The sequence below is a fragment of the Nipponia nippon genome, unplaced genomic scaffold (genome assembly GCF_047370975.1).
Source record: "Nipponia nippon isolate SJK-2023a ecotype South Korea unplaced genomic scaffold, ASM4737097v1 scaffold_11, whole genome shotgun sequence".
Lineage (NCBI taxonomy): Eukaryota > Metazoa > Chordata > Aves > Pelecaniformes > Threskiornithidae > Nipponia > Nipponia nippon.
Genome location: NW_028262302.1, coordinates 24,829,266 through 24,854,151, shown reverse-complemented (window position 1 = coordinate 24,854,151; position 24,886 = coordinate 24,829,266). Strand labels below are relative to the sequence as shown.

The 24,886-nt window shown below is 48.3% G+C and overlaps 1 long non-coding RNA gene across 1 annotated transcript; it reads left to right on the top strand.

The window, feature by feature from the left end:
* The first annotated feature begins 12,585 nt into the window (after window positions 1-12,585).
* LOC148056890 (uncharacterized) lies at window positions 12,586-23,499 on the top strand. The gene is made up of 3 exons (XR_015702177.1): window positions 12,586-12,690; window positions 20,886-22,151; window positions 22,282-23,499. It is a non-coding gene; the product is annotated as an uncharacterized LOC148056890 (long non-coding RNA).
* The last annotated feature ends 1,387 nt before the right edge of the window (window positions 23,500-24,886 follow it).

Sequence of the window (24,886 nt, the reverse complement as noted above, 5' to 3'; positions counted from 1 at the left end):
GAGTCACAGCCCTCTGCGCCCGCTGAGTCAGCCCGGCCTTTTCAACACCCCTGTCAGCTTGGACTGGGAAATCAATCCCTGTCATTTGGGAACAGGAATAGGGCAAATCGGGCAACTAGAGTTGCCCAAGAAGCCAAGGATGGGTGCGGATGGGAGACTGCAGAATATGCAGGTTTTGCCCCGGTTAATCTCTGCCCTTCACAGCATCCTGGATGCTCCCCAGCATGCTCTGCTAGCAAAATGTGTCTGGGGAGTGAGGGGAGAGTATCCCAGAGGCTCAAACCACCCTGAAATGGGCTCGAACACCAGGCACGTGGACATGCCCGGTGTCTTGTTTTCGTCCCCTCCACAGGGCGAGAGGGATGGCGTCCTCAGGAGCATGATTCATGGCTGTCCTCCTCGGGATGGAGGTCCTCAGCCAGCTCACGGGCCAACCCATCAGGAGTGTGCCCAAATTTCAGATGTGGCCCTACCCCTAATCACACGGGGAGTTCCCAGCTGTCCTTGGGGGTGGCAGGTGGGTACAGCCATTGCTGTACGCTGGCGAGGCTGGCGTGCGGAGCAGACATTTCGAGAGCTGCGGTCCCACCCCTGCAGCATCCAAGAGCTGCCATCAGGGCCTGGGTCTGATGCGGGGGGGTTGCAACTCTTTCCCCACACCCCACCCCATGGTGCTGGCTACCCTACGCAGCCCCTTTCTCTCCACCCTGCCATCAGGGAGCCTGACCAGGGGGAGGCTGCCTCCCTGTTGGCATCAGTTTACTGCGCTTGTGTATTTATGCTGCAGCTGATTAAAGCACCAAGCGAGGCAATGACGGGATGCAGGGTGGGTAAATACGAAGTGCTGGGGTGTCGCAGGCTGGGGAGAGGAGCTGCTCGACCTTGTTGGAGAGCATCTGGGGGTGTATTCAGGGCTTCTGCCTTTCTCACACGGCCTCGTGCCCAGCCTGAGCCGCTGGGTCACCTTCATGGGACGATGATTTCCAGTAGCAGTTCATGGTGGTCAGCACTGAACTTGAGGGATTTTTTTTGTGTCCCTGACTTAGCAGTGTCTTCCCTCCCTGGCAAGGATGCTTGAAGCCTCCGGAGACCCTGGCCCTCCTCCTGTAGGCGTCCAGGCAAAAGCAGACCCTGGAAAACCATGGCCAAGTGGGCTTTGCTCTTAAAGATTTCGCTCCGATTTTATTTTCAAGGTCTTTTTCTCAAATCGTAGCAGTAAACTAGTAAAAGATAATCTCGAACAAGGAAAGGCAAACCCAGCCCAGCACCAGAGCACTGAGCATCCCTCTCACATCTCAGGGCTTTTTTTCTTTTTGATCTGGGTTTTACTTGGATTTTTCTTTCTTTTCTCCTCAGAAGTGAGCTGTCTGTGTGCCATGCTGGCTTCCATCTGGATGAATCCAGCTTTTTTTACTGCTGCCCCACCTTCCTATCTCCTGGAGCTAGAGAGCGGCTGAGACATGGTATTTATGTGCATATACATGTCGTATATGGGGAGATTCTCTATTAATCTCAAACTCGCTTTGATCAGAAAAGCAATAACTTGCTGGTATGAATTACTTTACAAATTTTATTTTTGTGGAGAGAGGTTCCTTGGCTTGAGCTTTTCCTTCCTAACAGAAACAAGTTATATCTGACGAACTAACCTTGCTGCTTTTGCTCCCAAAGCAGTAATTTACTCTTCAAGCAGCGGCGTAACAACTTATCATCCCCGCAGCACCATTTATTCGGCGGAGCAGTCAGCCGGGAGGATAACGCAGTGCAAGCGATGGGGTTACTATCTGCTCTGCACCGTCTGGCTTGACTTTCCTCTTCTCGGTGTATTTTAGGACACACAAACTAGCAGGGAAATGTTTTTCTTCATGTGAGGAAATTCAAGTCACCACAGGACCAAATTTATCCCACAGAGTAGCAGCTACAGCTCCCAGTGGATCCAGTGGAAAATAGTTGTAGCCCAGCGAATTCAACTTCGGCCCATACAGCTGCGCAGATGTAAAACACTTGGATGTTTCCCTGCCCAAAGCTCCCGTAAAGGCTTCCTGCAGCCCTGACTCCTCGCCAGCCCAGCCTCCAGAGCCGCCTGAGCCCAGCCAGGACTTTCCAAAGAAAATCCTGTCAAAACCTCCCCATTTTCTCTGGTTTGTGTTTTGTGCAGCGCTCTGATGTGAAAATATTGATTTTGGACTTTAAAGCAGCTGCTTTGTGTATTCGACCAATTCAATGGTACCAAAGTTTGGCCTGAACTGTCCTTGGCTGGTTCCTTTTTTATCTTTTTTAATGCAGCCTTAAAAGTACAATAGTTATTGACATTAGGAAGAGCCAAATATAACAATGATGCAGCATAAATCCTATAGCCAGCCAATATTGTCTGTCTCGGCTACACGCAGCTTTTTTTTTTTTTCCCTTTTAAAAATGGAAAATTTTAAAAGGCCATTTCAGGAGAATTTTAAGCATTTATGCAGAAACAGGGAAAAGTCAGGCTGAGCTGTTTGCTGATTGAAAAAATACAAAAACCCAAGGAGTGTTTGCAGTACTGCGGTGTTTCTATAGGCAATCTGGGAGGTGCTCAAACCAGAGCCGATGCTGACGGAGCTTTGCCCCAGGCCAGGACCCTGCCTCACCCCTCGGTGCCCATGCACCGCTGCTGCATCTGCAGCCAATGGTGAGGGATTTGGTACAGCGGCTTCGAATACACAGGGCCAAATTCCTGTTAGTGTGAATTAACACTCTGTGAGCATTGGCCCCCCTCTAGCAAGGCATAACTTGTCCCATGGCAGGGGGCTGCAGCTCCAGCTCTTGCTTTGGTTTCTTCCAGGATGATTGCAAAGGGCACATCCCGCTCTCTGTTATCTCGTAGGGACCCAGGACTCGATGCTGCCCAGCACCATCAAGCTGTGGTTTTCAGTCTGTCCCCAGAGGTCTCGGAGGACTGGGGTACGACAGGCCAGCCGGGAGGCTGGGGAACTGCGTCTCTGCTTTGCATCTCTGACAACAACCTTTAGCTGCTTTAATTGTACTGTCTGCCTCCCTCCTTCCCGGCCTTGCAATCAGCAAATGAAGGGGAGTGAAAGGCATAATCAGCTGCGTGTGGCTTTATAGTCTTCTGCTCTGCCTTTCGGGCTGGCTGCAGCTCGGCAGCCGTGCACAGGGAGACGGGAGCCTGCTCCTGCACCCTTGCCGTCTCTGCCTTTCTCAGGGTCTGATCCAGCCAGGGCACGGTTTCACTCCCAAATTCCCCATAGGACTGAGGTATTTTTAATATTCTCATTATATCTGCTAATAACTTGAAGAAATGAGACTCAAAGCACGCTGGTCACAGATGCACCTGCCCATGAATTGCTGTGCCTTGATTTTTTTCAGCAATTTCTGCAAGAGCAAACCTTTCCATGGGGTCGAAGCTGCAATGATTTGTTACGGGCAGCTGAAGCGCATCCCTCACTCGCCATTCACTGGCGTCAGTCAAAACTCTTTCGTTTGGTTAACATTGGCTCAGCTCGTGCCTGTGCCTGCTCCGACTGCGATTTGGGTGGGAGCAGTGTTTGGAGGTGGTCTGGCCCCATTCCCTGCACCCCACGCTCCCCGGCCCGGTGCTGCCTCCTGCCAAGCAGCCCCGAGAGAGACTCTGGTGATGAACTGTTTCGGCAAAGCTGCAGATGATCCCACCTGCAGCTCTAAAGCCCTGCAGCAAAGGGATCTGTGCACCAAAACCCACTTTGCCCTCACTCAGTGGTGTCCAAGTGAGGACATCATCAGGCATCTCCCACCATGGCATCTCCCACCGTTGCTCTGCACTGGTAAAGGAGACACCCTGCATGAGGGCAGATGAAGAGCCAATGTGCATTTTCTCTTCCAGCTCTCCACGTGCCATATCAGCACAAGCCAGCTCATAATTTTGCAGCCAGCCTTGAGGACAAGGTGTCCCCAGTGCCTGCCATGGGGGCCGGCTGGGGACTGAACATCACCTCTCCCCGGAGCAGGACCGCTCGTGTCCGAGTGGTGCGGGAAGGCAGCCTGACCTGCCCCACCGGCTCCGTGCCTGCTTGATACTAGAGAAAAAAGTATTGTTCCTTGCCACCTGCAGCCTGCTCTTATCTCTGCTTGCCAACATCCTGTCCCCTTACTTGGTCCAAGTCTTTTTAAAAGGCCAAGAGGCAAAGCAGGAGGCTAAAGGGTGGGGGATTTCCTCCTGGGCATGGCTCGGTGACTGTGCATTGAGTGCCTGAGCGTGGCTATTTTGGCCACAAAGCAGACAAGGCGAGCGGTAAAGGGATGGCTCCTTTCTTTGACATGGCCACGTATGCCTGGGCCCAGTAAGGGGGACTGGGGATCTCTCTGCTGCCATTGATAGGTTCAAGGGGATGCACGAGGGCTGTGCCAGCCCTCCCTTATCAATTTTAGATGGTGAAATCCAAAAACTTTCTCGACCATATCCCGGTGTCCAGCTCTGTAGGATGGCAGGACCGAGGAAGAACCGAAGGCGGATGGCAGGCTTCCCTCTGAGCCTGGCAGCAGCTTCATGGAGAAGCCAGTGGGTCTCGCGAGGCTGGACCCCACCTCTGCATTTGAGGGAGAGGGAGGGAAAACCAGCCAGCTTTCTGTTTCCAGCCTCTTAGGCTCTCTCACAGAGCTGGAAAACACTGGAAAGAAAGTGTAGGGAGCGTGAAGGAAAACCTTATATAAGTGAGACACACAGCGTGGCCTCTGAAACTGGGAGCAGTCTTGGTCTCTTGGGAAGCTGCTGGATGCAGTGGGACTGGGTCTGCTGCACACCAGGCAGCTTTGCAAAAGTGTCCTCAGGAGTATCGCAGGACATCTTTACTCTCTCCGTCTTGTCTTAAAAGGCGAGGAGCTGATAGGAACCTGCCTAGCAGGGGTTTTCACAAGCAACAGGACGGTGTGCCGCAGCAGCCTGGCACAGCTGCGATTCGGGGCAGATACCACACTGTTCATCAGCTCACACAGGGGCAGCGGGGGAGCGCTGAACTTCAGATAACCTGGTAAGACTAAAGCAAGATCAGCTGAGAAAACTAGCCTGGCTTTCGACTGCTGCCAGTCCTGGCAAAAGCCGGAGATGGAGCAGTCTGGGCTCAGACAAAACAGCTCGCTGGGCTTTGTTGCCAGCCTTTGTCTGCCTGCGGGTGGTTTTCCGCAAGGCTGGTTCCCCCTCGCCCTGTAAAGCTGTGCAAAACTTGCATATCACAGCAAAACATGAAGGGGTGGGCTAAGAACCAGAGCTCACAGGTGACTTGAACTCAACTTAAAGCACAGGTGAGGGTTGTTCCTTTCCCTGCAGCGGGATTCACCCTCCTGGGGCTACATGAAATACCCTAAAGTGATGAGACGGGGAAAAAAAATCTTCAAATTGAAGAGTTTCTGGAGAAATCCCAGAGGCTCCAGGCTGCTTGCTTGGGGCAGAGGAGCCGGAGAGGCCTACGGGGGACTTACACTCAGGAGAGAGGCAAGAAATGAAACTCATCTCAGTATTTGAAGCTATTTGTGCCTTGTCTGCGTTAATGCTCTTGATGAGTGTCTTCCTTATGGCATTTGGTGAAAGAAAGTCTGATGCTTGTTTAGGCCGCCAGTCTATGCCAGCAGTTTATTTTTAGCTGAGATGGCTTGTGACAGCACAATGGTGTTGCGACACTACAGCTCTTGTTTGTGGTTCCCCTGTACTTTGGTGCTGGATTAAGCGAAGGATCCTGACAGGGGGTCATTGTGCTAGAAAATGCAGAGATGTTGCAAGAGGCAGTTCCCTCCCAAGGAGGCAGCGTCTAAGAGAAAAGACCTGCAAAAGCAGAAAGGAGTTGGCCTCGTGTGCAGCCTGCTGCAAAGCGATGCTGCCATGAATCCAGGTCCCCATTCCAGCCCCGTAGACCCACTGTGCCACGAGCCATCTACCCCAACCCCATGTGCCCCAGCACCACCGCGTGCTGCCCAAGCGACCCGTGGACCTTCTTCTTCGAGGGGACGGTGATGAGAGGCTCCTGCCACGGGTTACGCCTCCTTCCAGCTCTCCTTCCAGCCTTGCTGGTTTTTTGCAACCACTAAAGGCTTGCACAACTGCTTAGCTTTCCCCTCCATCCCCTCCATGAGCATGAACCACACCTCTAAAATCGTTTTTCTAACTAACTCCATCAATGTTGCCGCAACTGTATGAAGTGACAGCAAGGGGAGCCAACGCAGGACCAGGGAGGAGACAAAGATGAGCTCTGAGGGCCAAAAGGAAATCTAAACCTACAACTCAACACTGTAACTAAACCTGTCTGCAAAAAGACCTCCAGCTTCTTACCTGGTGTAAGAGATGGAACATCAAAGGAATAAGGATCTGGCCTCCTTGGTTACTCTCCCTTTGTTTGCATGTGCTTTATGCCATGGAAGTCCATTAACTTCTGCCCAGGGTAGTACAGAGCAGACTGAGGTACCTGATCTGCCTCTTTTTAGGCAACACAACCCGAGATTATAGCTGTGCTAGCCCTGTACGCCGCGCTGTAAATTCCTACGTGTTGGTTCCCTGTCTCCTCCTCAAGTTTTACAGGATGCCGACAGCTTTCTGCTTGGTTTATGATTTCATGGCAGTTGCTCGACACATCAATATGAGAATTAATTAATCTTGGCTACAGGGTAGGCAGCAGCTCAGGCAGCCCAAGAGCAAACAAGGTCAGGATTTCAGCAACAGCCCATTTGGAGAACTTGCTGGGGCTCAAGCAGAGCAGCCTCATCTCTCTGATTTTTATTTGGCTCGCTGCTTTCTTGCCTTGTTGGCAAGTTCTGTCCTGTTGGTGAGGCTGATGTAAAGCCAAACCCAGAAGACTACGGCAGATGACTCTGCTCCATACATGGAGCAAGGATTAGGGCAGGGGCAGTGTTTGGTTCACAAAGATACAGTCACTACAAAACAATTATTGACTTAAAATTCCTTTGCTGAAGTCCCAACTTTCATTTGATGATGTTAAAAGGTCAGAAGGAAAATTAGAGCTTTTTTGCCCTAATCTCTTTAAGTGCTAAATTCATGGAAAGCAATTGAACCAACAATTTAGATTAAGGCAATAGCTTCAGATGATGGAGAAACTCTGATCCTCAAAGGATGCCTGAATGAAATGCAGCTTTTCAGAATGAGATTGGAATTGCCCTTGGCCTCCTGTTACAAAGATCCTCCCTGTTGGCTCAGTAAGTGAATAATCCAAGACTACGGTGGTTATTGCAGCGCTCAGCTCTGCAACAAGCCCTTAGATCACAGCAAAAGACTCCAAGTGGCAACAATAAATACAGGGGAAAAGAAAGATCTGTGTGAGACTGGCTCCAAATTGATCTGTTTCCCAAACAAATCATTACTGCTACTGGTGAATAGTATTTATCAAGTTGCTGCTGCTTCTTACAGTCCTTGGTAGGACTGAAATACCCTTTTTATTTTCTTTTTCCCCTCCCTGTCTAGCCTTTTTCCAAACTTTCTCTGGATCTTCAGGACGCAGAGTGAGGATGCCCCGATGGAAAGGAGGGATGCCCTCCCTCCATGGAAAGGAGCCCAGCGAGTACTAAGCACGGCAAGACGGCAGATGCAAGGGCAATGCCAGAAGAGGGCTTGAGGGCGGCGTGGCTCCTTTCTCCCCTGAGCCCCAGTCCCAGACCCTGCTCCAGCTGGACGCCCTCAGTGCAAGCAGGCAGTAATCCAACAGGCTGCGAGATGGCAGATAGGATCTTGTACAGTTTAGCTGGTTTTCAGCCAGCTCGTTTCCTTGGTGCCTGTGTTGACAGAAGAGCTTTTACTGCGTATACAAGCCTTAGCAGAGACAAAACTCATGTCTCCTCTTTTAACAGGAGAATTGACAGATATGACGCTGTCAGCAAAATATATTTTCCATGTATGGCTCTGGGTAGGAAAAGAGCCCATCCCTGCAGCTATGCTTAGTGAGCGAGGCGAGGTCCTGGGGACAGGAGCCCGGGCTCGTGCCCGCCGCAGCAGGGAGCAGCCAGCCAGCCCGCACAGGGGCTGGATGTCAAGGCAGGTGCCTGGCTGTACCCCGAAAACCAGAGCACCCCTAAGGGCTAAGCTGATAACATGTCCCGTTAGCTTTCCGGAGAGGTGCCTGTGCCACTGGCTGGGACACCTCTGCCCACCCAGCTGGAGCAGAAGGCACGGGGACGGAGAGGTGGTTTCTCCTCCAAAGCCCCGCTCAGGACCAGAGAGGAGACCATGCAAAGAGAAAGCCATCCTGGACTGTCACACCGAGCCCAAGGGGCGGTGGATAGGGGTGTGTGGATTTCTGTGGCACAACCCCTATAAACTGGTGGTTTTACTGTTGTTATTCCCATGTGAGATGGCCCTTTGTAATCTAAAGCACAACAGTTAAGCCGCCCTGGTGAAGGAGAAAAACCCTCTTATTAGCAACAGCAACGTGTTAAATTCCCACGTACCGCTCTTGCACAGCGGCTCCAGCTCTATCCTGAGCCCCTTGGTTTCAACTTTCCTTTTTTTTCAAGTTTTAGATTTTCCTAGGAAATTTCTTGTCCTGAGAACAGTTCTGAGAAACATGTTTTCCATGACTGGTTCCTTCAGAAATGTTATTACTGGCCTGGGATAATTCTTATACAATAAGATTAAGTTTCTCTTGCTGGAAAATTCAGACACTCCAGATTTTTAATATCAAAAACCAAACAAGTAATAACAAGTAATTTCCTAAGAACTTACACAATCTGCCATTGGTAGTCTTTCATGGGAAAATGCTTCTTTCCAGTGTGTGTGTGTCTATTTTTAAGGAAACTGGTGGCAAATGGGGTGAAAGGAAAAACACACAGGATAATTACAACCCCCACTTATCAACCTGCTTCTAACCATTCTTTGGAGTGGTAGGTAAACATGCAAAACACTGAACCGCTCTGTATTTTTATGCTTCTTTGAAGTGTGAGTTCCAAAGAAATTTTAACTCGCATCCCTTCAGCATTTCCATAACTGACTACTGCCGGTGTCTTTGGGCGGCAGCCACCACTTGGCTTTCCAGAAAGAAGTCCACAACAGATGACCTAGTTGGAGATACCGCGTCCTTAACCAAGAGAAGAGATGGGCAAAGGAGGGAGCTGTCAAAGTCTTGCCAAGCAAGTCCCACCTTGGTCCTTCTTGTGCACTACAGGATATTCCCACCGTGCAACCCCCCGGTGCTCCAGGGTGGCATCTTCGAACCACAAACATAGTCTTGGTTTGCAGAAAGGGAACTGAGGTCCTTGAAGTTTTTCAGAGGATGCTTTAGTTGGGGTAAACTCCCTGCTTCAGCTGAGCACGTGCATTTCATGCTCCCCCTTTTCTTCTGGCTGTAGCAGATAATCTTGTATCAATCCGGAGCGGTGTGGCGATGAGAAGTGCTGGGTGTTGACACTCGGGAGCCTCTGCCATCAGCAGATGCAGGTGTTGGCAAGTGCAGGCGGGCTTCTAAAAATATCTTGCGTGCTTTATTCTTGTTTCAAAGGCCATTAAGTATTTCTACGAGAGTCCTTTTCATCTTCAGCATGGAGAACTGCCTAATACTCCCACGCAGCCTTCATAATCCCCTGAATCTCAGGTTCTTCCAAATGCGAATATCTGGGCTGCAGATCTGTGCAACAAAACCTTTAGTGGTGTGCAGCAGCAGCAAGTAATACAGGCAACGAACCTGAACTTCTTCTCATTTCAGCTGTCCTTACAACACTGTAATTCTACCAAGTGCAGGCTGTGGGTTTACTTCCCCTATCTGTCAAGAGCACAGTCAAATCCAATTACTCTTCTCATGAGCATAATCCACACACGCGACTTTTTAATGCGGAATGTTTAGGTTTGCTTCATAAACAGCACTGAAATGTCGCGAGCAAGTATCGCCTCACCCATAGGCACCTTACCAAACCTAACTTACAACTGTGCAAAGGCAGGCGAGACCGAGGGCCAGCCTTAAAAACAAAAGCACGTTGCTCTTCTCTTGCGCTGGGTCTGCCGCTGCGTCTCCAGCGTGTGTGCTCTGTGATTCCTAGCAGTCCGGGTGTTTTAGTCATCCTAATGTGTTTGCTTAGGCTCCAACATTAGTGTCAAAAGCACTTAATGCAAAGGAAACTTCCCAGGAGTGCACCGGTTGCCGCCAGAGCAGTCAGTCTTTTGTTGGGCGCGTATGCAATGTGCGGCATTTACTACTACAGGCTGGATAATGAATTACCCGCAAATTCTGAGTGTAACTCGGAGGTCTGCTTCCCATCAGGCCGTCTGTGGAAAAGCTGCTGTGTCCCATATCAGGTGCCCGCGGGTCCTCCCGCGCTCGCGTCAGCCTCCGATGACAACAAATCTGAGCCGAGGATGGAAATATTTATTCTTGGCTGATGCTGCTATCTCATTTCGAGCTGATGATTCAAACTGGTATCACTGAAGCTGTGATACGGTGATACCCACCCACCCTGGACTCTGGTCATGAAAAATCATGTTTCCCGTCAGGCTAATGAGGGCTGGGTAATTGCGGGTGAGGTTTGGCCACTGGGAGCCCCTGGTGAGGTCTCTGACCCCTTTCGCAGCCCCTGGCAAATGCTCTGCCCTGCTGCACTTCTCCCGTGCCCCCAGCTTTCTTTCAGTGCAAGCAGCTCGGTTTGGAAGCACGGCTTTAAACCAGGCTCGCCTGCGCCTAGCTGTGGGTTTTGGGGCAGAGGATTTAGCCAAGAGCCTTCTCATGTGACCCCATCTTTTAGTAAGCAACTGCAAGGCTCTGTCTTTGGGCTCTCCTTAAGCAAATGGAGAGACACCTGGCTCGCTCGCTGCTTTAAGGAGCCCTTTTTCCTTCGTGATTTGTTAGCTGCTTTGATTTTTTTTTTTCAAGTTTCTGTGTCTTTGATGTAAAGGAAACAGTTATGAGGAATTCGAGCTGAGCTGTGGAGGTGAAGAAGTAGTAGGAGATTACATTTAAATCTGCTGCTGGAGTTTTAAAGACAACTATTTGTTTTCTAATCCCTTCTTTCCCCTTTGTAGCAGAAAATGAGCTTTCTGGGGATTCCTGGCCATCACATCTTGCCAGAGATGGGCGAATCCTCTCTGTGTTCATCTGGTACCTATCGGGAGGCACTGCTTTGCTTTTGTTCACCTTCTGCAGATTGGGTTTGCCTCTGGTGCCCGCAGCCTTCCTACCGTGCGTGCTCCCTTCCCCGGGGGCAAATACTTATTAGCTGTAAAAAGGAAAACATAATAAGAATAAGAATAATATTAAAAAAAACCATTGATGTAGCTCAAGTGTTTTTTTCTGCGGGTTCCAGTGCCAAACGCTTACGCCTGGAAATAACTTTATAGATGCCAGAGTCACCCTAATAGCAGCTGAATCAAAAATACGCTTCCCTGCCCCTGCTTTGTGCCTATATGTGGTGCTTATGGGCCCTTCAGAGCCTGGCAATGACTGGCTCCAACTCGCAGGGCACAGTCCCAGTTTCCTTGAAGACGGAGGGCGGAGGATCCCACGCCTGCGCGGGAGCTTCCCGGGAGCTTTCCGGAGGCAGGGGGGAAGCGGCGAGGCTGGTTTGCTCTTCCCACATGCCAATTTATTGTAACGCAAGGCAAGTCACCTCATACGCTATCATCAAAGTGGAGGTGTTTATTCCAGGGGATTTTTGGGGTGGATTCGCCTAAGGCTGGTGCCTGAGCTGGAGAGGCCATTAATTAGAGCAAACACTATTGACTTTCAGCCTCTTTTGAGAAACTGAGGATCATTTTAAAGAGACAGATCCCTCAAAGGGCCCTGTGCCAATCTCCTCGCCATGCCAGGAGGGTCTGACCCAGCCTCGCTCATCCCATCCCAGGCTGCACCTCCTGCACTGACGAGGATTTAACATCCCCACTACAAATGTGCAGTTTCAGGACTAGAGGAACTGACTTTCATTCCATATATATCTATCTATCTCTGAGGAAGAGGGAGATCATTACGAACAATGCAACTACGAACAATTACTTGCGATGTGAATATTGCAAATACTATTTAAATACCAAATCCTAGAATTTTTCACCCCATGGAGAAAGGGTGCGAGCTCCCATTCCACCAGCCAGCTGCCTGGGTTGAAGCCAGTGGTTTTATGCTGCCAGGGAGCAGAATTTGGAGTATTTGGGTGCAGAAGGGATTTCTGCAGTGGATGCATCTATGTCACCACGTGCTTCAGCAGCTGGACCACGCAGCTCCTCAAAGGGCATGCCATCAGATTGCCTGGCATGGTGCAACTCCCCGGACCCTTGGCATTTTGCAGCCCTTAGAAAAGGTTTCTTGCTTGGGGCTTTGTTAGTGTTTGATGTTTTAAAAACACTAAGCAGACATTACTCTTCTAATCCTGCCAGAGCTGCAATGAAGCAGATATGTAATCCTTCATGGGTATTAAATTTAATAGCAATGAAGTATATTTAAGAATTACATTGTCAAATGCCTGCCTAAGCAGAGGAAAATATTCTTAAACTTCTTCAGAAATCTATTTCTAGTTGTTTTTGCCTGTGAAAGCCTCTGCTGCATGTGTGGGAGTAAAGATGAGAAAAATCAGCAACAGGCGGTCCCAGATCGCTCTTTTCTGGACATCTGTGGGAGAAACATTTCCCTGTAATTTATGACTATACACACATGCTTGCACATACTTCTGTACAACTGCTTTTTTATGCCTAACAGCAGACGTAGATGTATGTTCGGGCACCCCTGTGGATAAGGAAAAGCCCCGAGCTGCACGGTATGTGTTCATGCCAGCTAAAGGATTTGGGGGGCGGGAGGGAGGGGTGCGCTGGGGGCTACGAGAGGGAGGAGGTGGGAGCCCTGCTAAAGGCAGCATCAGGCAGCCCTGGGAGCCATCCCCACGGCGGTGTGAGCAACAGATGGGGGGGAATTGAATAAGGAATGGGGGGCACACCCCTGAGGAAGGGGGCAGCGAGGAAAAGTCTCCAAGCCTCTGATTTTGGATCTCCTTCTAACTCGGGAACTGTAGCTTGGCTTTGCTTGGGATTTGGCCCAAACATGGGGGCAAGCAGCTTGGTGTCCCAGCTGAAAAGTAGGTTTCTCAGCTGAGTAAACAGCTGAGTTAACTAGCTAATTTACCAATAATTTTACCAAGTGATTAAAAGCTTTAACTCAGTCTCTACTATTGGCATGAAATGGATGAAAGGTCCTTTTCTGACCCTTGGTCCCCCAGTGCCGTGGCCGGGAGCCACAGTGCAGGCACAGGGGTGAGGTGGAGCTGCTGGGGTGGCGGTACCCGAGGCTCACGGTGGGGCGGGGTTGTACAAAAAAAGACTTTTGTGAGACTTCAGGTCAAAAAAAAAAAAAAGAGGAAAACCCCAGCTACACTGGCCGTGAGCTATGCAGCATGATGTGGTGGGCAAAACACGAAATGGTTGTTTCAGATGCTGAGCAACTTTTCTCTGAGAAGCAATTCCCATCCTCCTCCCACCAGCCGTGGCACAAGGTACTGGGAGTCGAGAGCGGAGAAGCGCTTCAGAGGTGAGACCTGCTGAAATCCAGCTCATCTAGAGCCTGTCGCTTCCCATCAGGACATCGCACAAACAAATCCCGTCTGACATGCCTGCCCCTTCTCACCTCCGCCCGCCGCCTCCCCCAGCCTGCCGGATAGTCAGGCAAACACACGGGTTTAACTGTGGTTTATATGAAAACTTTTGCCACCTGACAAAATGAACCCTGTGGTATCGCCCAGACCCACCTAGCAGTCAGCACAGGAACTGCCTGAGACCAGGGCTAATTAAGGAGCCTTTAAATAGTTTCCGCCAGTGATATGATAAAGTGCTGACTCTCAAGATGAGGAAGCCTGGAGAAAGGGGACAGGGTTTTCCATGCCACCACCCGCTTCTTTCCTCTCCTATGACCAGCTACCAGCGGCTGCCTTCCCAGGAAAGCCGCTTAATGCCCAGGCAGCACTGGAAGATGCTCCTTCCCTATCAAATGCACTGATCAGCCCCTGTGGGCTTGGGATGCTGCAAAGGGGACCGTTGGCAGCATAGGGCTGACCCGTTTGAGGTCAGAAGCAGCTCAGCTGGGTTTGTTTAGTGCCACAGCCCGGTCCCTTCATCTCAACAGGGTTTATTCGCATCCAACCTGTGCCTGGCCAGTGTGGGCATCTCCAGGCTGCTCCAATCACTCCCAGCTCCAGCCTGCCGGGTCCCAGCCAGCTGAGCCTGCTTGAACACGCTCCACACGGAGAGCCGGGGTGAGAGCTGGAGTTTGCAGATATCTCCCCTTAAAAACCCAGCGAAGCGGGTGGGACCCCCCCACCCCCCCCAGGCTGAAGCAGGGGGCCAGGCCCAGCACTGAAATGAGTTTCGGTTTGATCCTGATTAGAAGAGGGCAGGAGGAGCCAAAGCCAATGCAGCCCTGCGTTGCTCTTAACCTCAGATGACCCCATGTAAAAGGCTGAGCACTGGCCGCTGGCAGCGTTCCTCTGTGCTAATGCGCATAAAACTCCTCCGGAAAGAGTCTGGGATCCCAGCGAGGAGTTTTCACTCCTGAGGACGAGGCACTAGATGTATAATAAGTCTTTTTCTTTGAAGTGAGACTTTAAGGGGACCAATCTTTGCAGGATTTGCAGGGCTCTCATCATTGTTCAGGCATGTGCTGGAAAACCATCACCTGGATAAGCATGCTGGGTCCTTCTTAAAGCAACACAGGTATTGTATTTTGTACATAAAATACATATACTTGGAAAGCACTTAGTCTATACAGTTTGACATTAGCTAAAACCTGTGAGATAAACACCTGAATGGAGCATTTGAGCTGAATTCCACCACGGAATAAGCAGACTGAAGTCCCCTAAAGTTGCTTTTTACAGAGTTTGAAATATGTGATAAAAGGCACATATTTCTGTGGCTGAATCACCCCTTCAAACAGAGTGTTATATTAATGTTTGCCTAGAAACATCTTCCCTCAGAGCAGCCAGCCTTGACCCTTTCAGACAGCATGAATATATATATATATATATATAATTTCAGTGGCTTTTCATACTGTCTGACCAGCTGCCAGAAGCTGCTTAGGAGCTGCCCTCCTCTTGAGGCAAGGACACAAACAGGAATTTGAATTATGTCCTCAATTTTCTCTTAAAAGGTAAAATTGACTTTTTAACAAATTAGAGAGGTTGGCTGATCGGGGACTGTTCTGTGATGGATGCTGTGTACTGATGAAGGCTGTAAATCTGCAGTTCACCCAATGGAGCGATGCCGATTTACAAGGGCTGAGGATTGGGACCATCAGATTTACGTTAGACAGCATGACTTTTGGCTCCTGGTTATATCCCAGGGAGTGAGGAGAGGAAAAACTCACCTGAGCAAAGGTGGCTGCGTGCCTCCATGTCTGTGGCAGCACAGTATCAGCCTCTTAATTTCCTACTGATTAAACCGTAGGAAAACAAAGTCTGCTTTGCCTGGAGTGATTTGGCTTCTGCTCAAAGCTTTCTCATCAAAATGAAATATCATTTGCTGTGAAACCGTTAGCAGGAGGATAAATGTAGTTATAAAAGCAGCTATTTGTAAAGCCCAAGTGAAGAGCAGCAAAATGCTGTAATTTAGGGGGAAATCTCCACAAGGGCTCTGGAGGGCAAAACGCCTTGTAAAGCCTGTGTTTTGTCAGGATTGTCTAGTTAGTGGGTTTATTCAGCTGCCCATCCTGCAGATACAGAAGCATTTTCTCTGCTAATGTCTCTCTCGGCTTATCTAAAGGATGAGCTGGGTGGCGTGGGGCTGGCGGGACCCTGCAGTTCGACGTCGGGGTCCCCAAGCCCAGGGGGGCGGTTGGTGGCATCTTGTTGGGAAGCACAAGGCGAGAAAGGGTGGTGTGGCCTCTCGGGCACCCACGTGCTGTCACCAGCAGGGCTTCAGGCTGGAAAATGAAGCGCTAGCGAAAGAAGCAACCTATATAATCCCATATAATGCTGAGTAAATAGCAGGTTGTTTTAGTCCTGGGAAGTAGCCACAAGAGGGAGATGTGATTGGATGTACCAAATCTATGTCTTTAATATGCAGAGGTATCGAGGAATTGAATATTAATTCGGAGATCGCTAGAAGCCCAGGAAGAAATTTCCCCGCATGATCCTGCAGTTTTGGCGTGACCAAGTACCTGAGTTGAATTTAGGAAGTACTGTTACAATGGTAAAAATATTCATGGTGATTTTCCCCCCTAAAATATCCTTAGTCCTAATGAAAAATCATTTTCTTGAATATTGTCTGAATTACATTAATAATTTTGAGTGAAAAGAGGGAAAATGTCAACTTCCCCAACCTCCTAACAAAAGAAGGGGTGAAATTTTCATTTCAAGTTGATTTAAAATAATTTTTTGATCAGTGAACCAAAAAATCCCTCATTCAGACAGCACAGCCGTAATTATCTCCCCCTTAGGGGCAGACTGACCGAGTGATGTTGAAGCATTTTGGAGCATGTTATAGAGGTGACTTGAATCTCCTTCCCACAGCCTGTGCTTTAGTTTTAAACAAAATGTTTCCCAAAAGCTATCAGTCTATCACCTTTCCCTTGTCTGAGAGTCATTTCTACTAAAAATAAATCTCCTTATTTCTCCTCTCCCTCTTTTTTCCCCCATCCCGTACAAACGCAGACTTTAATATCAAGAGCTTTTGGGGGCTGAAGATTTAGGAAGGGACTTGTAAGCACAGTCAGTGCTGTGGATGCTCCCTCTAAAATCATCCCCATGGCCTTTATATCATCTGACTCCGGACTGTCATTGTAACAATGGGGAAAAAACAGCTTTTTTTTCTCCTCTTAGTGCTGCTTCTGTCACGTAACTGCTAATACAGTATCTGGCTCATCCAGCCCGTCGGTCCTTGGGGCTTGTAGACCTATTTACACACAAAAAGACTAACATCCATCTGAAAGTCATCTCGGGCACAGAGAAGCGATCCTTTTGCCTCCCTAAAATAACAATCCTTTTTTGCAGGGCAAAGCGAGTGCCAGGTTGGTGCTTAGATTAATCTGCTTAGATCGACTAACACAGTTGTGCAAGAGTAGAAAATACCCGGTCAAGTAAATTACATCACCCAGGGAAAAGCTATTCTAAAGAAAGCACACTTTATAAGCCTGAGCAAAATCCTGCTCAGTTGAACATTTACATATATTTACAAGCAGGAGCAGAAGCTCATTTCTTTCCTTATGACAAAAAAAAAATGGGATCTTTGAAGTTTTGGCTAATAGAAAAGCATCTGACTAAATTAATCACTGGCCAAGATCCAGAAAGAATTAAAAACCCATTATAATTTTTCTCACGTTAGTAGTACCAAGTAGGTAAAGCCCCCAATCCAGAAGAAAGGAGGTCAAGGTGTTGCGTAGCATTCTGTACAAGAAATGGCAAGTCCCTGGCTAAACTTGGGGCTGTCCGTGAAATGTTGTAACTTCTTCTACCGTCAGACCATCTTTTAACAGCCTCCCTCACTTGATGCTTCATTGCAATCTATTGTTCTCTCTGCAGTCTTAAATATGAGAGAAAAAAAAATTGAACTTTGAGGGGATAAGGGAATTTAGAGGCCCTAACCGCATCTGGATTTAAATGCTTAACTCCTGCTGGCTTGGTTTTTATTGCCCTGCTTAGAAATATTCTTAGTGGAAGATCTGAAAACGACTGATGGTACAGTGCCTGGCTGCGAGCAGCTCTTAGGTTCAATTTTCTAGGTTGGTCCCCTAAAAGCATTCACCAGAGGAAGCGTTCAGGATTTAGCCAAATGAAAGATAGGATCAAAACATGGCGTTTTGCCTTGCAATGGGGCCTGGGCTGTTGCCGTCATCCCTGGTTGCAGCATAGAGGTGAGCTCTGGCTCACAGCATCCCACTCAGGCGTGCCCTCGGGAATGACAACCCAGCAGGCAAGCACCACAACGGTCCCAAAAAAGTGGAAAAACACCACGAATATGTGGAATGGCAGCAGAGGGCACTGGAGACAGACCAGATCTTGGGGTCTCTGTTACGTTCCCTGGACCAGAGCCCGTTCCAGCCACCTTACACCCGTTGCTGGCAAGCCCCAGCGTAATAAGGCAGTGTGCTGGAACGAAGCGGTGGTTGTGCAATAACAGCTAAATACAACACACAGCCAGGTCCACAGGGGTCAAGCTCCGTGCACAGACCCCTGAGCCCAGCCTTGGCGGCCGCATCACACCTCTGCTTTGGTTTTACTTTTGCAGAAAGTACTGCATTACACCAGGAGCTCTGCTTCGGCTTCATGAGGTTTTCTTGAAAGCTCTTCTCTAGCAAAGCTCCTTGCTGTGGTTTGAGCCTTAGATTACAGTTTGGACCCAAATATGCAAGTGTGTCATATGGGGAATTCCCACAGAACGGAATAAACGTATATAATGTGGTTGGACTAAGACCATATTTAAACTTGGTGGCTTTTTTTAGCCCTGGTTGTACTTCAGCTTGATAGAAAATTAGGTTTGGGTTCAAATTATTCTTTCTTTCTCTTCTTCCTCCCAAATTCATCTGATCAAGCACCCTTCAGTTGTAAGAACACCTAGATACTCCATTTATATTCATTTTATTTTGGAATAACCTTTGCTTGCTACCTTTCCCTCCCATCCCTTTTCATCCTCTTTTTCCTGTGGTCTTGGTTCACTTTAGCTTAAACGCACATGAAATAAGAACAGCCACATTAGTAACAAAAAAGGATAAAATCTCGGCAAGTGTAATTGAGCCTTGTAGGATTTTATCTGCCTGATCGTGTTAGCAGATGGACTATTAAGCTAATGTGAATTTTAAAACTAGGTATTGTATATTATATGTTGGCTTCTACAGTGTGTGCACGTGATCGGCTGGGAGCTGGATGGGTGATTCATCATTACAAGACCTAATATTGCTCAAGAGTTGAACTGAGCAGCATTAATCAGGTTCTTCACACTGATTGCCCTGCCCTGGCCTGCTTCTCTCCAGCTCTCCTCTAGCTCCTCCTTTCTGCTTATTCACCAGTTTGATCTCCCAGGTACTCTCAGATTTAACTTCATAGCAGCGCTGCAGATACAATCACATCTGTCCAACGTGTAAATACAACCCTATACATGTCTTTGCGGGGTGACGGTCATAATGTCATGTACATATTATTATGTGTATCACACAGAGTCCTTCTGTTCATAAGAATGAGGAAAGTCTCCTTAATAAGCGTTATTACTATTATTGGTATTTAGTGACAGTCTTGTCACTGGCATAAGCGTTCCTATGTAAATGTGTATTAAACATATATTTAAAATCCTCGGTCTATTTTTTCTATGCTGCAAATGAGCTGATAAATGATTGCAGCCTGTTGGGATTATAATATGAATTGACATTAAAAAAAAAAAAAGTTCCATCTCCATCTGTTTGGGTTACATAACTTGTGATCTCAAGCAATCTCAGAGGCACGATTTTCTGCATAAATAGTACAATTTCCAGTAAGGAGATTAAGGCTTCCTTGCTGGGAAAGGAAGAAATTACCAGAAAAGCTGTCATTTCAATGAACACAAATAAATCATGTTCCAAAATACACAGGAAGACAAATTTATGTCATTGACTCCCTCTGCCCCAGATGCTCCCTCCCCACCTGTCACAGAGAGCAGTATTTTGCCACAAAATACCATTCATCCTCTAAACATTTATGAAATGTGGTCAGTTATATTTTCTATGTATGTTAACTCTTTTAAAAATCAGTGCTGCTATTAATATTGTACATTTTTACAGTTTTAATCCTAGTGCCTTTTTTTTAATATCCAGTGGCTGTTAGAAGTGCTGGACTTCAGTAAATCCAGGCGTTGGGAAGCATAAAATATATTCCACGAGCATAAACAGAGGCACTCAGAGCAGCTACTATACAGCAGCCTGGCAGCAGATCCCACTGTCTGCGATGAAGAGAAAAACTCTCCCCCAGCGGCTGACAGCACTGTGTCTGCGCTCTGCGAAAGCACGCGAGTTTTTAAGTTAAAAAAAATACCTTTTTTTTTTTTGGTGTGAATGAGGAGAAAACTCCATGTTTGGCCTATTTCTGCAGACAGACGGGCAAGTGTTTCTGCAGACAGACTGTTACTGCACGTCACATCCTCCAGAGGCAAAAGATCCCATTAAGAGGCTGCTTGCAGAAAGCATTTATTAAAGCAACCCACAACGCCGGCTTTCCTGATGGCAGCGATGGCAGTGCTGCTCCAAAACCGGCAGCACACAGCAAGTGGCTCTGGATACCTGCCCCAACACAAATTCTCTTTTCTAGAAAGGGAAAAGAAGCAGAGCCCACCCAGGAAAGCCCCACGTTGTGCGTCCTGGGGAGCCGATCTGCCAGTCCCACTCAGAGCCCGAGCCGGGTGGCTGCGCTTCCCCGGTGCTGCCCAGCCCTGTGCCAGGCTGCGGGCTTTCACCCGGCTCTCTCCAGCGCTAACCCCGTTTCTACCCCTGATTTAATTCTTATTGCCTGCTGCAGCTCTCACGCATACCCGGGCCCCTCTGGGTTGTGATGGGAGTTTCTCATCTTTTACATCTAGGGTAACATTTTGGCACGGACCCGGACACGGGTCCTGGGCAGGTCCCTCCTTCCTCTCCCTGGTGTCTTCTCCTTGGAAAGCCGAGTGAGTCTGGTATGTGGTTAACAGGAAACATTGTGCTTGTACTCCCATTTTATTGCTTGTGCATTACCATCCCTCTGCTGAAACCACTTCATGCCTGAGTCATGTGTTTACCATCGCTGTGCTCTCTGGCCACCTCCAGCCTTTTACCCGTCCTGTGTGTGGTTTAGGAGCTTGGGGACCTCCAAGGACAGCTCAGCAGGATGCCCTGGGAAAGCTTCCCTCTTCCCATGCTCACTTCTTCATTTTTCCACAAAAACGGTGTGTAAACAAGCGAGGAGGCCCTCACCCTGCTCTCACACAAGTCTCCAGGACTTTAAAATAACTCTTTATCTCCTCATTTCCCCCACAGGGGAAATGAACTTGGCCATGCTGATACACAGAAGAAATGGAGCAGCAAAGGGGAACGGCTGGCCTGGAAGCTCGTGCACTCAGCAGCATTGGCGAATTGAGTCAAACTCAACGTGCTCTGGAGAAATGTCCCGTTTCGTACCTGGGGAACCGCTGCTTACGACCTGCCACAGCAAAACCTCACAGAGGCGACTCGGGAAAGCAGGAATTATGTGTGTACAGGAGGGATTACAGAGTCAGCGCCTTCTCGCTGCCCGTCCTCCCCTCTTCCATGCGCATCCCCTCGACTTGGCAGTGAGACAGTCCCCGCTCTGCAAGGCTTATCAGACCTGGTTCCCTCCCCAGGCGATGGTTTCCCGTCAAAACCCCTGTGCCTCAGCTTCACAAAAACCTCACTCCAAACTGCTGCACACCCAGCGAGGTAAACGGAGACACAGGTTTCCACGGCTGGGCTCTGTGTTCCTGGAGATAAGCTGAATATTTAAGCAGAAAGCCGCCCTGGGTTTCCCTGCCTGTCTCTGCAGACAGTGCACCGAGTGTCTGCACGGGTGCCATAGCAAGCGCTAACCAGGGAGTTGCAATATGCCATTGCACGGATGATGGACTACGAATGCTTCCCATCCTCTGAAAGGAGAAAGGACAACTTCTGGCCCGGTGAAGCGGAGAAGAAAGTGGTTGCTGGGGCAGGAGCTGCCCGGCAGCAGGGAACAGGGACGGTCACCTGAACCCGGCCCCGTTTAACACCACACGCCCCGCAGAGGCTGCAGTCACTTCGTCAAGGTCAAAATCATGTTATAACGGGCCGTGAACTCTGACGTTGTTTCAGAGTGACTGATCGATATTCCTCACACGGGAAAGCGGCCAGCGATGAGGCAGAGTCCCACTGTCACAGCCAGGCTTGGCAGCACCATGTGGCTGGCGAGCAAGTTTATAATATGGAGTTGCTAATGTATTTATGCTTTAATTGCTATTTAGCAATGAGGCATTTGGGAGGAGTCGCCCAGGCAGGAGAGATTAGAGAGGGCCAACAGAAGAAGAGATACTAATCGAAGAGATGATTGACTTTCTCTGGTCAGATGTGTTAGCTAACTCCAGGAAATCATATTTTCCTCATATCCCTCCTATGAGTCTGCAAGAGCTCGGCCTGATTTCACTGACACCCAGCACTTCAAAGCTGGCCACCTCCAATCTCGGGAAGCATACCTGTGTCTGACACAGGCCATAACCCCGTGACCAGCAGCTACCTCTGCTTAGCAGCATTTTTTAGGTGAGCATGCATATGCACCAATTAAGTACTTGCACCAAGATGTGCAGTTTTATAATTTATTTTAAAAAATAAACTGGTTATGCCGTCTCAGACATGATTGATAGATGGAACTTTCTGACTCTTTCCACAGGGCTGCAGTAGCAATTTCTTTACCACCGTATGCAGGAGAGGCTGCAGGACGCTCACACATGCTACAGAAACTCTGAGGTCATGTGGAAACTTTTCAAATTAATGAGGGCTCCTGGACATGAGATAACTATGTTTTGCAAAATACACATTGCTCCTGGGTAGTTTTCAGCTCATTTAAGTCATTTTCAGCCCATTTTTTAAGACGAGTTTGCTTTGCAGGGAAAAATAATAAAAGTTGTATGATGCAAGCTACTTGTCTTTTCTTGATGGGGTAAAAACATGTGAGGGACTTTTTGTCTGTAAAAAATCCCTGCCAGGAAGTTTAGCGGTTACTGCACAGATCTGTGAATTTGGAAACTTGGGATGTCTCCCTGAGAAGCTGACTGGCTGCCTACATGATCTTGAAGAAGTCAATGGACTGGCAATGAGCTGACCTTTGGGTTGAGCCAAGCCTGTGTGTCTGTATTTTGAGGGAAGAGGGGGTGTTTTATGTTGGGTTTTCTTATTGTGGCTATGTTTCTATGATGTTTCCGATTTTCCACTGAGAAGCCACAGAGCCGGAGCAGCCTGCCTGCCCCTGCCTGTCCTGCAGCACTGGGGGCACCTCGCACGGGCTCTCCTCTGCCCCCTCCTCTGCACATACCTGCGGGGAAGCAAGAGCACACCAAGACGCAACGTAAGAGGCATTGCTCCATCAGCGAGGCTGGCTACAGAGGAGCCTGAGATGTCACCGGGGTGTTTCTTCCCCCCTAACTCTACCACTTGCAGGCCTTTTTCTGTCTGTCTGAGCCTTAGGGATACTTGGCAGAGGGGTGAGGGTGCGGTGCTGCGGACATGTCAGACTGTGCGTTCCTGCCCAATAAGTCAGTTATAGTGATACATACGCCTCTAACAGCTGCTGAGACTCTTTGGCTTGTGAATTCCTGGCCCAGTTCACCTCAGTGATGTCTCCTATGGATCTTGGTACTTAACAGTTGATTTTGGTTTGGTTTTTTTTCAAGCTTAAATCAATTTAAAACCCTGCAGAAGTGTTCCTGCTACACCAGAATGGATTCTTCCTTCTCCAGAAACCACGCTCTACTCCTCCAATTAGATTTCTTTTGCTGCTGCTTCGGGAGAAGATGGTTTAATGTTCATCTGCTAGTCCTATCAATAATCCACGAGCTGCTGTACTCAGGCCTACGCTTGCTTTTACCTGGGGGAGATTGCGGGCAGTACTTTCTTCTCTGTTTTGTGTAACCGTTCTAGTAATATAAATGAGTAGTAGAGATGATATTACTATACTTCTCTTGCATTTTTTTTTTTTAATAAAGGCAGCAGCCATGAAATAGTGATGAACTTTAACTGGTTTCTGACCTTGCTGTCTAGTTTTTTGGTGAGGTATTTTGTTCATGATGAACTAAGGGCTTCCCAACTGTCTAAAAATGAAAATTACATCCATGAACTAACTTTTTTTCTCCTTTCCAAGACAATAGGAAAAAGAACACTTGATTAGCTTGGGTGTATCTGTCTCTGTTGGGTGCATGAATACCTATATGTACTAAAGGCTTGCACTGAGGAAAAGCTGGCAGCATAAACAAATTTTCATTTGATTCTGAAAATGGTGAGGTCTGTGGTCATTCTTATCTAGAGCCAGTTCTTACAAGATCTTTGTTTCCCACGCTCATGAGTTGCCTTTTATTGATAGACAGTTTCATTACCTAGCATGTGATCTGAGATAGCGAAGAGAGGTTTGATGCACCAACTTTGTCATTATGGTTCTGAATTTTGCTTACTCGGTTCCTTGGCAAACTCCTTCCATCCTGTGTTGACATCTTTTGACATACGAACCCAGGGTTTTCCTGGTCTCTGAAATGCTGTGTTTATTAGTTCCTATCATGCTGAATTCTTCATTAACAATACAGAAATGCCCCCAGACCATTCTATGCCTCAACTAGTCATTTGTTGTTTGTTTTTTTTTTTAAATTTTCCCACCTGCCAAAGCCCTGACAGCCCAGCACTGCTGGTTCTTGTTTCACCGCCCTGCACTTCACCCTTCCTGTGCTCCACAGTGTCTCCAGCTGAAGTCCTTGGGAATGAAGCGTTTGAACCACGAAACGGCTGGAAAGCGATCAAAGAGGACGTGGGTCTCTGTTACTGCTGGCTGAGGTGGGCAGCACTAAGGAGAAGACACTGGGCAGAGTGCTCAGATGCTGCTTCGTGGTCAAATACCCTGGTGCTGTTCAGTTGCTGCCTTTCCTCAGCTCTTACTTGGCCTTTGTCTTCCATGAGGGGGGTCATTGCAGTTCTGCTGGAAAGTACCTATTATCCCATCCGTAAGTGGAGAACTCAGTCTCCTTTCCAAAGGACCAGATCCACAAACTATTTATGTATCTAAGTACAACTGATTTTTATCTCGGTTGCTTGAATATCTTTGCATATCTGGACCTAAGTGTTTTGTCTGTGGTCATGCAGGAAGTCTATGGTAAGCAGAGAAGTGAAAACACAACCCAACCTAAAGCTGTAACTACTTGTGCCATTCTTCCCTTCATTGGGATTTTTTCTGGGGGGAGAAGATCTCTATTTGCTGTGAATAACAGCAGTATTTTGCCTCTGCATTTTGATAC